The 16,113-nt window shown below is 39.1% G+C and overlaps 1 protein-coding gene and 1 long non-coding RNA gene across 4 annotated transcripts in view; one reads left to right on the forward strand and one right to left on the reverse strand.

Annotated features, from left to right (window-relative positions):
• Window positions 1–2,837, forward strand: part of LOC106728111 — a 12,756-nt gene extending 9,919 nt beyond the window's left edge. The window contains exon 4 of the long non-coding RNA XR_001364362.1: window positions 2,827–2,837. This is a non-coding gene — a long non-coding RNA (uncharacterized LOC106728111). The remainder of the gene's footprint in view (window positions 1–2,826) is intronic.
• DCAF5 (DDB1 and CUL4 associated factor 5) overlaps window positions 1–16,113 on the reverse strand; it is a 98,079-nt gene that overhangs the window by 80,885 nt on the left and 1,081 nt on the right. The window contains exon 1 of one of the 3 annotated variants that reach the window (XM_014549134.1): window positions 4,603–4,679. The exons of the other annotated variants lie outside the window; for them this stretch is intronic. The gene's annotated coding sequence lies outside the window, so the exon portion shown is untranslated. Of the gene's footprint in view, window positions 1–4,602; window positions 4,680–16,113 lie in introns of those variants that run through there. 3 annotated transcript variants of the gene reach the window in all.

Genomic DNA, 16,113 nt, shown 5'->3' on the forward strand with positions numbered 1-16,113 from the left:
GAAAAGCAATGTTTTTATTGATTTCAAAGAGAGGAAGGGGTTGGGAAAGAGAGAGAAACATCAATGATGAAAGAGAAACATCCATTGGCTGCCTCCTACACACCCCCTATTGGAGATAGAACCCGAAACCCAGGCATGTACCCTGACCAGGAATGAAACCATGACCTCTTGGTTCACAGGTCAACACTCAACCATTGAGCCACACTGATAGGGCTGATTTCTTAAAATATATAGTGAAACGTGTCAAGATTTGAAAAATGGGCATGACTCAGCGAACCAATATCTTCTAAATGACTGATGATGCATGAGGTTATAAAACAATACATAGGACTCTTCTAATCCTTTACCAAGCCTATGAAGCAGGTATTGTTACCCTTTTTATCCAGGTGAAACTACAGAAAAGCTAAATAACCTGAAGATACAAAACAATAAGAATGTGAGCTGGGATCTGAACTAGGTCGTCTGACTCCAGAGATTGCTCCTTACCAAGATACAACCCAGCCTCTCAAATACAACAGGGGCCAGGCAGCAAAGCTACCAGATAAAATGGCATACTGGAGAATACACAACCCCTTTTCTTTATTTTTATTTTTGTTAATCCTCATCTGAGGGTATTTTTCCAATTGCTTTTCAGAGAGAGAGAGAGTGGAAAGGAGGGAGGGAGTGGGAGAGAAAGAAACACTGATGTGAGAGAGACACATCAATTGGTTGCCCCCTACACACACACCCCCAGCTAACCACTGAGCAAGGCTGGCCAGGGCTACTCAACCCTTTTTAAAGGACAAACCACTACTCATCTCCAGCCAGTTATTGCCATAGAGCAGGGGTGGGGAACCATTTTTCTGCCAAGGGCCATTTGGATATTTATAACATTATTTGCAGACCATACAAAACTATCAATTTAAAAATTAGTCTGCTAGGAAAAAGCCAATCAATGATTCTCTCTCATCATTGATGTTTCTATCTCTCTCTCCCTCTCCCTTCCTCTCTGAAATCAATAAAAATATACTAAAAAAAGTTAGCCTGCTATATTCGGTCAAACACTTAATTAACTCACCCTAAATGGCTTGGCAAGGCCAGACCAAATGATTTCTGGGGCCTTACATGGCCCGCAGGCCAATGGTTCCTCACCCCTGCCATAGAGGAATGCAGGCTCCAAGTTGCCTGATGTTCCAATTTTTCAAGAGAAACCAGCAACCTGAGGGGAAGGCTTTAAAGACAGACTAATAATTTTTAATGTAACAGACTACGAAAAGTCCTCTGATGTGGTTTTAGATTATACATTGCAACTAATCTTTAAGAAATTTCCACTTGTTGAGTTTTGATAGAGTATCAAAGAAGAACATACACAATTATTTGATAAGGCATTCAAATACTCTTCCCCTTTTCTAATTACACATCTGTTTAAGGCTAAATTTTCTTCATATACACATCAGATAAACCAATATTTCACAATAGAGTAAACATAAATGTCTTCATAACATTTATTATATTAAAGAAATTTGAAAAAGTATAACAATGCTACTCTTGTCACTATATTTTATTTTAGAAGTTATTTAAAATGTTATTAATATAAAATTTATTATTGCTATGCTTTTACTAAAAGCCACCTTTAAAAAAAAATAAGTAGATCTCTTTAAAAAAAGGTTTTATTTCAGAGAGAGGGAGAGAGGGATAGAAACATCAATGATGAGAGAAAATCATTGATTGGCTGCCTCCTGTATGTCCCCTCCCCTACTGGGGATCAAGCCAATAATCCAGGCATGTGCCCTGACTAGGAATCCAATCTCTTGGTGCATGGGAGGACATTCAACCAACTGAGCCACACTGGCCAGAACTATTACTGCTATTTTTTTTTTATATATTTTTATTGATTTCTTACAGAGAGGAAAGGAGAGGGATAGAGAGTTAGAAACATCGATGAGAGAGAAACATCGATCAGCCGCCTCCCGCACACTCCCTACTGGGGATGTGCCTGCAACCAAGGTACATGCCCTTGACTGGAATCGAACCTGGGACCTTTCAGTCCGCAGGCCGACGCTCTATCCATTGAGCCAAACCGGTTAGGGCTATTACTGCTATTTTTAAATAAACTTTTAAACTTTCTCAGCTTTAAATTTTAATACAATAAAAATCAGTAAATATGACCCACATAAACAGAAATTCTTTGAGGTCTTCGATGATTTTTAAAAATGTAAACTTTTCCTAAGACCAAAGAGTTTGAGAAGTTTTGCTTTAGAACAACAGTTCTCAACCAGAGTGATTTTGCTAACCAGGGAGCATTTGGCAATGTCCCAAGAAATTTCTGGTTGTCACAACTAGGGAGATGCTATTTGGCATATACTGATTAAAGGCCAGGGATGCTGCTAAACACCCTACAATGCACAGGACAGCCCTCATAACAAGGAATTATCCAACCCAACATGTAAATACTGTTGAGGTTGAGAAACTGCTTTTCAAGAATATTCAATGACCCATGAAAATGTTAATATTATGTAAGAGGAAAGTTATAGAACGGCAGATGGCCTAATTCCAATTTTATTTTTAAAATATGCACATATGCATACAAAAAGGCTAGAATATTTCCCATGTGTTAAAAAATGGTCATCCTGAGTAGGTGGAACACTTCTTACTTCCTTTAAATATCTTTATTTTCCAAATTAATCAACACATGATAATTAATACATGATATTTTTAAAACTTATAAGTGGGAAGCCTATCTTATAAGTGCCATATTCTGATTACTTGTATGATTCAACAGGAAATTCTCAATGGTAAAGTATGGAATTAGTGAAATGTCCAAAAACAAAAGCTCCTCAAATAGAGCAAGAAGAGCACACACATACACAACAACAACACAACAGATTCTCAGGCCTCAACAATAGTAAGAATTTGCAGAGAGGTTATTAAGGTAGTAGATGATGCATTGAAAGGTATTCCAAAAAAACAGAAGAAAGAAAGGTACTCCACACCACAGACTGCCGCTATGTCCAGTCCCTCTTCTTTTGCCATAGACAACTAACCTGGACAATATGCTCACCCCTAATTATATCACATATGCTCTTCATTCATTCTAAGCAGGTTCTGATTTTTCAGGTTTTTTTCAATAAGAACACTGCTTGCCTGACTTTTGCAAAATTCCTTCCATAAAGAACATTAACAATGCCCTGGCTGGTGTAGCTCAGTTGGTTGAGTGTCATCCCATGTACCAAAAGGTCATTATTGGCTAGATTCCCAGTCAGGATACATGCCCTGGTTGTGGGCTTGATCCCCAGTAGGAGGCAGCCGATCAATGTTTCTTTCTCACATCAATATTTCTCTCTTTCTCCTTCTTCCTTCCTCTTTCTCTCAAATCAATAAAAACATATTTTAGCCCTAACCGGTTTGGCTCAGTGGATAGAGTGTCAGCCTGTGGACTGAAAGGTCCCAGGTTTGATTCCGGTCAAGGGCGTGTACCTTGGTTGCGGGCACATCCCCAGTGGGAGGTGTGCAGGAGGCAGCTGATCAATGTTTCTAACTCATTGATGTTTCTAACTCTCTATCTCTCTCCCTTCCTCTCTGTAAAAAAAAAAAAAAAATCAATAAAATATATTTAAAAAACAAAACAAAAACATATTTTAAAATAAATAAATAAATAAAAACATTAACAAGCCCTGGCCAGGTAGCTCAGCTGGTTAAAGCATCGTTCTGATACCCAAGGTTGCAGGTTCAATCTCCAGGACTCATACAAGAAACAACCAATGAGTGCATAAATAAGTGGAACAACAAATTGGTATTTCTCTCTCTCTCAAATCAAATCAAAACAAAACAAAAACAACATAACAATATAATAAGGCCTTCTTTTCTCTTCTTGGGCAATTCTAAAAAGATTGAACCAATGCAGGCCCCAATGCTTTCTTGGTCCTTCTGGGAAGGTATAAACAGAGATGTCAACTCTGAAACTAAATCAAGGCTGCTTGAAGTAGGTTCCCAAACATGCAAATTTTGGTTGTTTCTTGCTAGTAATGTCTAAGGCAAAACACATACATCAGACATCTACGGCAGAAAGTGATTAAGATATCTGCACTAGGCCATCAAACATTGTTACAGCACCTGTAAAACAAAACAAAACAAAACAAAAAATATTACAATCTCAAAGGTTCCAATTAGTCACTTGGCCTTAAGTAACACAAAAGATTCAACTGGAATTTAAATACAAGATTTGAATGGAAATTCAGAATGAGGGAAGTTATGTAACAAGATCCTGACAGGCATCTGGATTTGCAAAAAATCCCTCCTCCTGAGTAATGTTCTTGGAAGGAAACAGACTTTCCAAAGTAAGGAAGTATAGACAGGCTGAGAATTAAAACTGGAGACCCAGCCAGAGTGACAGTCTGCCTCCACCCTGGAAAATCTCTACTTACTCATCTGTAAAACAATGAAACACCACCCACTTAATCAAAGCAACCATGTTCAGGAACAATGAAACCTCATATCAAAAGTACTAGCAGAGTAAGCCACACTTTACTAGACCTCATAACTTTCCCTACTGAGGGACCAGGTCAGAAGACCCACATTTTAATCCTGATTGTACAGAGTGAGATGCTGGAAAAATCACTTTACCTCTTTGCTCCTTTGTGTCCTTTTATGTAAAATTAAAGGCTTCATCATTAGTCCGTTCCAGCAATAAAATTCTATGATTCAATAGAGACAGAAGATCAGTAGCATAAGATCACAAAGTGAGAATGGGGAAATCAGGACTCCAGCCCAGATTTCTGTAACTTCTTTATTGATGACATTCCACAACATGAAAGACATTCCAGAGCCAACTGGCCATCTATCAGAAAAACTACAATTCCTGAAAACCCTTCTCAGGGCCAATCTATACTCCAAATGTGCTGGATAGATAATCCACAAAACTATGCCTTGGTTTTAATATCAATAGCATATCCACTTCTAGTTAAAAGCACCTCAGAAAAGAAATTCCACTTAGTGGAGAATCATTCCTCAAAACACCTTTCATCAAAATCAACTCTTTGAAAAACAGCCAACCACAGGAAGACTTAAAAAAAAAAAAAAAGAAAGAATGTACGGTGAACAGAAGAACTGTAAGAGGTAGGTATACAGGGAAAAAGTGGTAACTCAAGTCTTTGGAGTTAACATTTTCTTTTCTTCTCTCTTTTTTCTTTTCAAATTCTAAGAAAAAGTTTATTTAGAAAGTTACAGAGGTAGTAGAAGTTGGCCAGCTGGGCTTCATAGACTTAGGAAACAAGTTACACAAACAAAATAAGGGCCCTTGGAGTTTAGGAGAAAGGCAAAGGAATTGGGCCTTGGGGGAAAAAGAGGAGGGAGGAAAAGGCTCAGCATGCTCCCAAGAGGGAGTGTGTACCTGGATTTAACATTTTCTTAACAGTTTTACTCGCTTTCTAATAAGAAGATGAGGACAAATAATGCCTCTCAGGCTCAATCCAGTACCTTAAAAGTGGCAGCAATATAGGGAGAATGGAGGCTTGGAGGCTTTTCCACCAGAGGCATTCAATGGTGAACAGGAAAAGTTAAGAGACTAGGGCTTTGGTTTTACCAGAGTACCAGACAGCTGGGATATTTTGCGTAAGTGGCCATATAACTTACTCATAATAGCAAGGCTGAGTACCAAGGTTGCGGGTTCCATCCCTGGTCAGGGCTCACAGAATTAACAAATCAATGTTTTTCTGTCTGTCTTCCTCCCTTTCTCTCTCTCTCTCTCTAATATCAAAACAAAACCAAACCACCTTATCATCCAAACTAGTACCTTTTCTAAAAAATTATTTATCTTTTAAGAATGAAAAGCGCACTAATTGTAGTGGGACAATTGCGATGGTCCCAAGTGAACCAGGATATATGGACCTTAATTATGAAGGATCCCAGCAGGCAGCAAGACAGGCAGGGGACCTATAGAGCAAGCTACCTTATCAAACATATAAAGTAATCTTATCTCACCTTATCAACCAGCAGGGGTCACAGCAAAGGCAAAAGGGAAGAAGGGTTATAGGTTCAAATCTGGGGCCTGGTCGAGCTGTGAGCAGGAGGCAACCAATCGATGTGTCTTTCTTAGGTCAATGTTTCTCTCTCCCCTCTCCCTTCCACTCTCCCTAAAAATCAATATAAAAGATATCCTTACTCCTCCCATGAGGATTAAAATAAAAGGGGGTGGTGGGATGGGAAACTGCCTTTCCACCACCATCATCTCTGCAATTTGGATCTATTTTAAACCTGTCAATCTCCTCGAATGCCATTTTCTATTTGATTCCTACATGTCTCAGCCCTGGAATATTACTTCCATATTAAAACTGGCCCCAATAGGAAAATGGCACTCAAAGCACATGGACATGATCTCCAATGTATATCAACTCTGTATCCTGAGAGGTACATGATAGAATCTCGGTATTCAACACTGCAAAGTGCAAAGAATGAGGAAGGTGGCAATAAAATATGGATATCAAGGCATGGGAAGTGTAGACAACTAAAGTGACAAAATACTACTATCATGTCTTTCCCTAAATCCCTTGATTTAGAAAAATTGTTGTGAGCCCAGCCAGTGTGGCCTAGTAGTTGAGTGTCGACCCATGCACCAACAGATCACCAGTTGATTCCCAGTGAGGGCACATGCCCAGGGTGAGGGCTCAATCCCCAGTATGGGGCATGCAGGAGGCAGACAATCGATGTTGACGTTTGTCTCATCAATGTTTCTACCTCTTTCCCCCTCTCCCTTCCTCTCTCCAAAATCAATTAAAACATTTTTTTTTTTAAAGAGCTGAACTTAAAGAGCAACCCTCCTTGTTCACCCATCAGTGAATAACCTTGGAAATGAAATGCCTTCATTTTCACAGAAACATAATGAAGGTGCTGATGCCAGAAGTAAATTTTACTTGCAAGAACACAATACTTCCAGTTCATTAAGGAGTAAACAGGCTTATCATCTGGTCTAGGAGTTATATCGCTCTTTATGATACTGTATCTGTGGAAAAGTGCTTCCAAATGACTTGCCAAGTGAGTGCACTCTCTGGGCAAATAATCCCATGTGACACTATTTAAACCTTCGTCTGAGAAGCACTCTATTCTGAACCACATTATTCATCTGTGCCTCAGGCACAGATATTTCCTCCCCATGTATAATTATGAGGAAAGATACATATTTCTGTTGATTGACATTCAGCCAAATGTACTCAATCAGCATGCTTTCAGCAGATATCAAACTCAAACTACCGGCTCAGTAAATACATATATATTTGTTTGTACTTTTAGTTGGGCTAATGTAGAACCACCACCAACTTGGTAACCAGAGCCTTACTTACTCTTAGACTAAAGTAGGTGAGGTTAACCCAGTGTGAAATTAGTCACATGGTTTATGTAAGCAAGTGTGGATATACACAAAATATAAAAAGGAGACTTTAGATGACTGCCAAGACCAATCCCAGGTGAAGTGATTTCTAGCACCAAGAGAAACCTGCTTGAGGGGTGAGTATAGTAGCTGTGACCAGAACAGTGCTTACTGGCTCCAAGGTCACTGATCTACTCCCTCATGAAGGGATTTTTAAAAAGCAGCTAGTAAAGTATCAGAGTTACAGCATCAAGAGATGAGAATGCAGGGGGGAAATCAATACTTTTTAAATGTACATAACATTCTACAAATTTCAGAGCAGACAGCAGCATGTCTTGGAGCTAATGCAGACCCAGGCTGGAAATCCAGTTCCACCACGAATTATAGACATTTTCAAAGTTACTTAACTTCTCTAAGCCTCAGTTTCCTCAGATGTAAAATAAAAAAATAGGACTGCTCATCTGGTGTGGCTCAGTGGTTAAGCATCAACCTATGAACCAGGAGATCATGGTTCGATTCCCAGTCAGGGCACACGCTCAGGTTGTGGGCTCAATCTCCAGTAGGGAGCAGGCAGGAGGCAGCCAATCAATGATTCTTTCTCATCATTGTTGTTTCTATCTCTCCCTCTCTCTTCCTCTTTGAAATCAATTTAAAAAAAATTTTTTTTAATCTCAAAAAAGAAAAATAGTACTATCCGTACCTTAGGAAAGATTCTATTAAGTATTTAGATGTACTCATGTATGTAAATATGCCTGACATATGAAACGCCCCCAAATAATATTTGATAAATAACATGATCAAATATTAGCTATTTTTATTGGTAAACACTTATTTTATAAACAGTAATGTCTCAATTGATAGACACTGGGGAGCACTGTAGATTTTTGAGGGGTCAGCAGGGGATGTGAGAAAATGAGAGTTAAGTTTTAGGAAGCTTTTGTTATGTTGGCAGTGGTGCCTTGTAAGTATTAAAGCTGAAAAGAACAAAAATTTGGGAAGCACCTATTGGAACGAAATTTTCTACAAAGACCAAGGTAATAAAAATATTTTTTATCCCTAAAATTATATTTCATTTCATTTTAACCAGAAACAATGTATTGTAGTATCTATTTTTTCCACTAATGCTCTACCTGTTCTCTGTATTATAGAACCCTCAGCAGTCCTTTATTAAGGTCCTTCCTTGATTCTTCGGCACTTAGTTATGACAATTAATACAAACCCTTCAAATTCCTTTGTCTTTCTAGACTGCAGATAATACTGGCTATTTTTAAAGTGGCAAATAAGACATATAAAGTGGTTTAACAGAGGGCCTGGTACACATTACATGCTAAATAAATGTTAAAAAAAATAAGTCTTATAGTTATTATGATTAAAGAGGCACACATAATAAGTTCACATCAAATATTTTTAATGAATAAATAAACAGAAGATACTTGTGTGGACCAAGTTAAATGTACAGCAAAACACAGAAATACAATTTATCATCTAAGAGGAGCAACTAGAATTATACATGTGCTCAGAAATTGCTAGCATTCAACTTTTATTTTTTTTAATTTAATTTTATTATTTTTAAAATATATTTTTCTTGATTTCAGAGAGGGAGAGAGAGATAGAACCATCAATGATGAGAGAGAATCACTGAACGGTTGCCTCCTGCACACCCCACACTGGGGATGGAGCCCACAACCCGGGCATGTGCCCTTGACTGGAATTGAACCCGGGACCCTTCAGTCTGCACATTCTGCATGTGATGGCACATCTCTGCATGTTTGACAGGCCCCTATGCACACGTGCAGTCTGTATTGGCGTGTGTAGATGCCTCCAGGGGCATACTGATGCGTTTCTCTACATGCATGATGGCATGTGATGGGTATGTTGGGATGGTATTAGTAGGTACGGCATATGTGGTGTGAGAAACAAGGCTGAGCCCTCTTAGACTCGATGCCCAGGGGACAAGTGGCACCTCCAGCCCTCAACACTCTATCCACTGAGCCAAACTGACTAGGGCGCATTCAACTTTTAATTCTTTAAAAAAGATCCAGAAAAACTGGCCTGCCCTATAAGAAAAAAAAAAGGGGGGGGGGGGGGGAAGAAACATATAAAAAGGCAACTTAGAAACAGCCCCTTCCTGGGAGCAATGAGCCCTACTGAGAAGGTCCTGACTGCCAAAGACTAACTAACTGGGCAGCTCTGGATAAGTCATTTTTCTATTGCTCCACTCTTCTTCCATAAAATGAAGATCATTCCATCCCTGATTCAATGAGGAAGAAAGAAGATATAAAAAAGGTTACCTAATGTAATATTTCCCAAGCTTCAATCTCAATCATCTTTTGAATTTTGCTTTATCTGAATAACACATACACCATTATTTTTCTTTAAATTGATTTTTAAGCCCGGGCATGTGCCCTTGGTCGGAATCGAACCCAGGACCTTTCAGTCCGCAGGCCGACGCTCTATCCACTGCGCCAAACTGGCTAGGGCCAACTTTTAATTCTTTAAAAAAAGATCCAGAAAAACTGGCCTGCCCTATAAGAAAAAAAAAGGTGGGGGGGAGAAACATATAAAAAGGCAACTTAGAAACAGCCCCTTCCTGGGAGCAATGAGCCCTACTGAGAAGGTCCTGACTGCCAAAGACTAACTAACTGGGCAGCTCTGGATAAGTCATTTTTCTATTGCTCCACTCTTCTTCCATAAAATGAAGATCATTCCATCCCTGATTCAATGAGGAAGAAAGAAGATATAAAAAAAGCTACCTAATGTAATATTTCCCAAGCTTCAATCTCAATCATCTTTTGAATTTTGCTTTATCTGAATAACACATACACCATTATTTTTCTTTAAATTGATTTTTAAAAATTTAATCATACCTTAAGCAATAAATTCATTAAAAATATGTTATACATGCTAACTTTTCTAATAGGTATAAAAATAAATGTACTAACCATTAAAATTTAAATATTAATTCAGTATCACCTAAAAATCTGCTTACATACCCAAACTTTGGCAAATAATAACCTAATCCTTATAATTTAAAATAAAAATTTTTTATAGGACAGAATTAAGTAGATAAGAAATTTAAGTTCATATTCTCACAATAACCTAAGGGTTAATCCTAAAAGATTAATACTCAGTTCTTTAATTATAAGAAACAATATAATATAGGGCACCAAAAATTAATAACAGAATTGATTCCTTCTTAATCTCCATTTGAATTAGGGGTTTAGTTCCTTTAAACTCAAAAGGCTTTTAGTTCTACCCTTGAGTATACTAGGGTATAAATTCAGACTAAAACAATAAGAAAAGCTACTTCTTTCTTGAAACTATGAAAAAAGAAAAAAGGATTAAAATCACATTTTTTTTAGCAATGCATGAGAAAATAAATGCAAAAAAAAAACTCATGGACATGGACAATAGTGTGATGACTGTGTGGGGGACAGAGGGGAGGTGGAGGAGGGTATGGGGGGGATAAATGGTGATGGGGAAAAAATAAAAAATAAAAAATTTTTAAAAAGAAATGCATCCACTTTGTAACTCAGCATTCAGAAAGCAGTATCCATTTGTGTCTCAAATTTTACTGGTCAATAAAGTTTCCCTGATCTGAATCATTCCAGCTGTACCTGACAACCAAATCTATCAATTATCAGTGAATAAGCACAAACTTGCACCTGGCTGACACCTCTTTCAATATGGTAAATGAGAGCTGCCACTCTTAGGAACTCTTAATAAACAACCACATTGGTGGCTCTACCCAGTTTGGTCAGTGTTTAGCGTGGGCCCGTGGACTGAAGGGTCTTGGGTTCAAGTCCAGTCATGGGCACATACGTTAGTGCAGGCTCAATCTGGGACACATGCAGGAGGCAACCAATCAATGTGTCTCTCTCACATCGATGTTTCTCTCTGTTTCTCCCCCTCCCTATCACTCTCTCTAAAAAATCAATGGAAAAAATATCCTCTCGAAGATTAACAGAAACAACAACAAAAACACATCGGTGTAAGTCAAGTCAGTGATGATCCTTTGAACAATATGAACACAAAGACAACTTTTTGATGTGCTAATAATGTCTAATGAGACTGGTGGTCATCGATTAAGCCTCACTAGGTTATTTTAAAGCAGAGGTGACAAACCAGGGCATAATTGTAAATTTGACAATCTTTGATAGGTATCACTTAGCTGACTGGAAAACAAGTGGGAAAAATAATGTGTCTCTATAAATATCCATGTTACCTTATCCTTATCACATGATCTATATAATTTATCATGGGACTGTCCTCCAAGGCCATCTCTATGAGCCTTACTTTCTTTTCCATTGAAGCTCATAGGCAAGAGGATTTTTACTATGTTAAGTACCAAAAAAACAGATATCTATTAAAGTATCATAAAGTAGAGGGGAAAAATTAAAGAGTCATGCACTGTTACAAATGAGAAGTAAATGCTCCTAAATGCAAGCTTCTTGAGAGCATGATTTATACCCGATTCATTATCTCTGATCCTCTCATAGCTCCTGTCTTATAAATAGTATGCCCTTATACTGCTTGTTGAACTAATAAATAGACCAAAGAATAAAATTTAACTCCTTCAAAACAATGAACTATCAGTAAATAGAAAAGCCCAGAAGAAAACCCAAGAATTGATTCCCTAATCACTTTGTCAACAAACTACTGTGAAAGCTTTTCAAAGTCGGAAATCTGCCTTACCAATAGCCACATTTCTCCTGATAAACTCACCACTGGATCAAGAAATTCATTTTAATTAAACTCATGAGTTTTATCAGTCAAACTGTAACTGGCTCAAGCCAAACACTTTACCTATAGGTAATATCCTCTTAGGTAAATTTTATTTTTAATTGATTCTATAAAATGTGATATAACTAATGACTGGGCTACAGGAAAAGATAATTAATGGGTTCAAATTAAGCATATAGTTATTATCATAGCTATTATTTGATACTTAAAATATGCTTTGATGACACTGGGGTTAAGCTTATTCACAAAGCATTTTTAATAGTTCACTTAACAAGATCTTTCTCTGGGGGAAAAAGGAGACATATGTAATACCTTCAACAATAAAGAATTATTTTTTTAAAAAAGATCTTTCTCAATTTTTTCACTTTGTACTCTGCCATAAATGTTAGGTGTTACTGGTGTCAATCTCTTAAAAGCTTTTTGTGAGCTTCAAGTTAAACAAAAATTTTAACAGTTGCAGTAGCAACTAGAGCAACAGCAGGGGCTAAACCCTTGTGCTAAGGAAGAACTTTACAAATGTTATTTCATTCAATCCTCACCACAACTTATTATATGGATGAGGAAACAGGATAAATGACTAGTCAAAGGTGACCCAGTTAGCAAGTAGTTGCGCTCAATATTCACCACTACCTCCCCTCAATCCCGCCCCCCGCCCCCGCCCCTTTGCCTGACTCCAGGGTTCATGCTCTTAATCTCTCTATATAACTGTGGACACTTAAAATGATCACTAAAGTCAGAGGCCCATGTGAAATAGAAATAAACTAGTTATCCCAGTTATAAATAGGAGGCAGAGTTACAATCCAACTCAGATACACAGAGCTACATCCTGATTGGTCTCCCAATCAGATCCCAAAGTATTCATCTTCTTCCCAGAGAAAAAAGACACCTTGAGCAAACACATAAAGAACTCCACTCTAGAGAAAAGGAGAAGCATAAAGGGAGGCAATGAAGGCAATGGAAAGTACTAGATGAAACCAAAGACTTAAAAGGTAAATTTAGGATATCCTTAAATATGTGTACAATATCCTTGATCTTTCGTAAGCAGGACTTAAACATACAGTTTTCTTTGACCCTCAAAAAATTAACACATAAATATTCTGAGACTGCAAGCATCAAGTATAAACTGGTCCTTATAAATAGTAATGTTCACTCAAACCCATGCAGTTTACAAAGTACCTTCACATATAACATTTCATTGAATACTACTGCCCTGTTAGGTAGTGAGAGCAATTTACGAACCCCATTGTACAGATGTTGAAGGAGGGACTTGCCTTCTTACCATTTGTGACTGGTAGAGCCTCCAATTCCTGTCATGTGGCACCAAATTCCAGGCTCCCTCCACACCACATTGTGCCTCCTCATTCCACATCAAAAGGTCACAAACTATCCTGCCTGCCCCATTTGCACAAGTTCATTACCAATACTGTAAAAACAAGTATCAGCTAATAATGACACCACAAGTACGAAGGGGAGAGAAACCAAACTCGGAATTTTCTCTGAGAGGCTGGTACTCTGTTTAGCTCCCAACCTAAACTTTGCCTAATGTGGTTCCTACAACAGCCCTTCAGGTAGGTGCTGGTATTCCCACTGCATAGATCAGGAAATAGACACAGAGGGGCTCAGCAACTTAAGGTCACACATTAAGTGACGAAGCAGTGATTTTAACCATGTCACTATGCTATCTACACTGCCTTACATAATATCACAGTAATACCTTTTTCTGATCAACAATAAAAAATATTTTAGGTTAAAATATTTTAATGTTTTAAAATGTCAGAAAGGAAAAAGTACTCTGCCAATTGTTGCTGTCACACTCTCTTCCCAGCAGAGTGCCTTTTCTCCTTCCTGATTTCTCCAGTTTACTCTTAATATCTACTGGCTTCATTGTACCCTGGAAGGAGAGCTAACTGTTAGAACAAAAAGCAATGACATATCCTTAACAAATAGCATTTTATAAAGCCACAGGAATCATGCAAATATTACTTTGTCCTAGGTCTAATTTAATTCTATAAAATAGTATGTCAGTTACAAGAATTGTGAGCCTGCCTAAACACTTAGGAAATGAGAACAATGAACAAACTCTGAACGATCATTTTAATCATCACTTTCTGAGGGCTTTAACCAATCCAGACAAGATATAAGTACAAAATGCATTAAAAAGAATCTCATTACCATCCTAGAGTCTGGCCTCCCACCCACCTTATCCTGAAGCATTAGGGATGGACAGCATTAACCTCAAAATACTGTGCCCCTCCCTCACGTGCTACACTGCTCAAGGACAGTGATAGATAAAATGTAAACATGACACTATAAATAGTTTTAAACATGGAAAGATTCCTGACAGACTCTCCATAACAAAATTTAAGTAGCTTTAACAAGTTAAGCTGTATTTATTATTCCCAAAGGCGGCTTCCTTATCTGAAGCAAACAGGAGGAACATTCTGTTAGCATAAGTTGTACTCATAATGAAGCTGAATAGCTTAACAGGCTTTTAAGGAAAATTCTATGTTCTGGGAACAAATAAGAAAAGCTAAAGTCTATCTGAGCTAAACTGGAGGAGTGGGTGGAAAAGCCAGCCGGAAGGACTAAAAACAGGGCAGGAGTAGATAAAAAGGAAACAGGAAGAACTGGGCTAAAGGAAGTATGAGGCTTAGGGGCAAAGACGGCTGGAACCCAGAAAGTACCGGTGGCTAGGGGCAGCTCAGACCTTGAAAAGCAAGAAACCAGTGCCTAACAGTGGTTCTCAACCTTCCTAATGCCGCGACCCTTCAATACAGTTCCTCATGTTGTGGTGACCCCCAACCATAAAATTATTTTCGTTGCTACTTCATAACTGTAATTTTGCTACTGTTATGAATCGTAATGTAAATATCTGATATGCAGGATGTATTTTCATTGTTACAAATTGAACATAATTAAAGCATAGTGATTAATCACAAAAGCAATATGTAATTATATATGTGTTTTCCGATGGTCTTAGGCGACCCCTGTGAAAGGGTCGTTCGACCCCCAAAGGGGTCGCGACCCACAGGCTGAGAACCACTGGCCTAGAACCAAGTTTGTCAGAGCCTGCCCTGTGGGAAAGGACTAAAATCAAGATAAAGGAAATGAACTGGCCAAGACTAGAGAAAATGGAGTTCATTTAAGACGTAGAGGAAGGTCCTCAACAAGGGTAACTATAACTGGTAGAGAATGGAGGCAACTTTTTAGTGCTTTTTAAAAAGTGTTAACTTTAAATGGGTGAACTGTATGGCATGTGAATGATGTCTTAATAAATCTGTTGTATGTTTTAACATTTATTGATTTTAAAGAGGGAGGGAGGGGAAGAGAGGGAGGAGACATGGATTGTTGTTGCACTCACTGGCTGATTCTGCATGTGCCCTACCGGGCCAGTCTCCCTGAGTCTGGGACACCTGTGTTGGAACACATCAGTCTGGAAAGGTGACAGAACTACAGAGGAAGCCATAGGGGGGAACGGGCAGGTTTTAAAGGGGCCTCCCCCATTCTGCCTTTGGGATTTGGGGCACTGGGGGGGGGGGGGGAGAAGGCTTTTTTTCGGGGTATGCCTTGAAGCGGACTATCCGGTTTCTCCCGGGGGTGATCTAGGGCCAACATCTGCCTGGTCAATGAGACAACGATCTGGGGTGGAAAAGTCAAGTCAGCTCTAGAGAAACCCCAGAAGGTTCACCGTGAAGTGATCACAGGGCTTATCTCTGCTCCCCCACACTGGACTGCACGCCCCGTGTCACTTCGCCTGCTCATCGTGCAGACAGGCCCACGCTGTGCCCTCATCCCGGGCGCCTCTGGCCAGCTGCCCACTGACGCAAATTAGAAAATCACTCCGGACCGGCCTGGGGGAGGCGAAGCGCCACGTCCAGCCGGCCTCCGGCCCCCGTGCCTCTCCATGTAGGAACAGGGACGCGGAGGCAGAAGGCGAGCGGGGACGCCAGACCGCTCCCCTCCTTCCCTGAGCCGGGTTTCGGGGAGCCGCCCCCAAGGCACCCCATCCCCACTCGCCAGCCTCCGGTCGC

The sequence above is a fragment of the Myotis brandtii genome, unplaced genomic scaffold (assembly GCF_000412655.1).
Source record: "Myotis brandtii unplaced genomic scaffold, ASM41265v1 scaffold536, whole genome shotgun sequence".
NCBI lineage: Eukaryota > Metazoa > Chordata > Mammalia > Chiroptera > Vespertilionidae > Myotis > Myotis brandtii.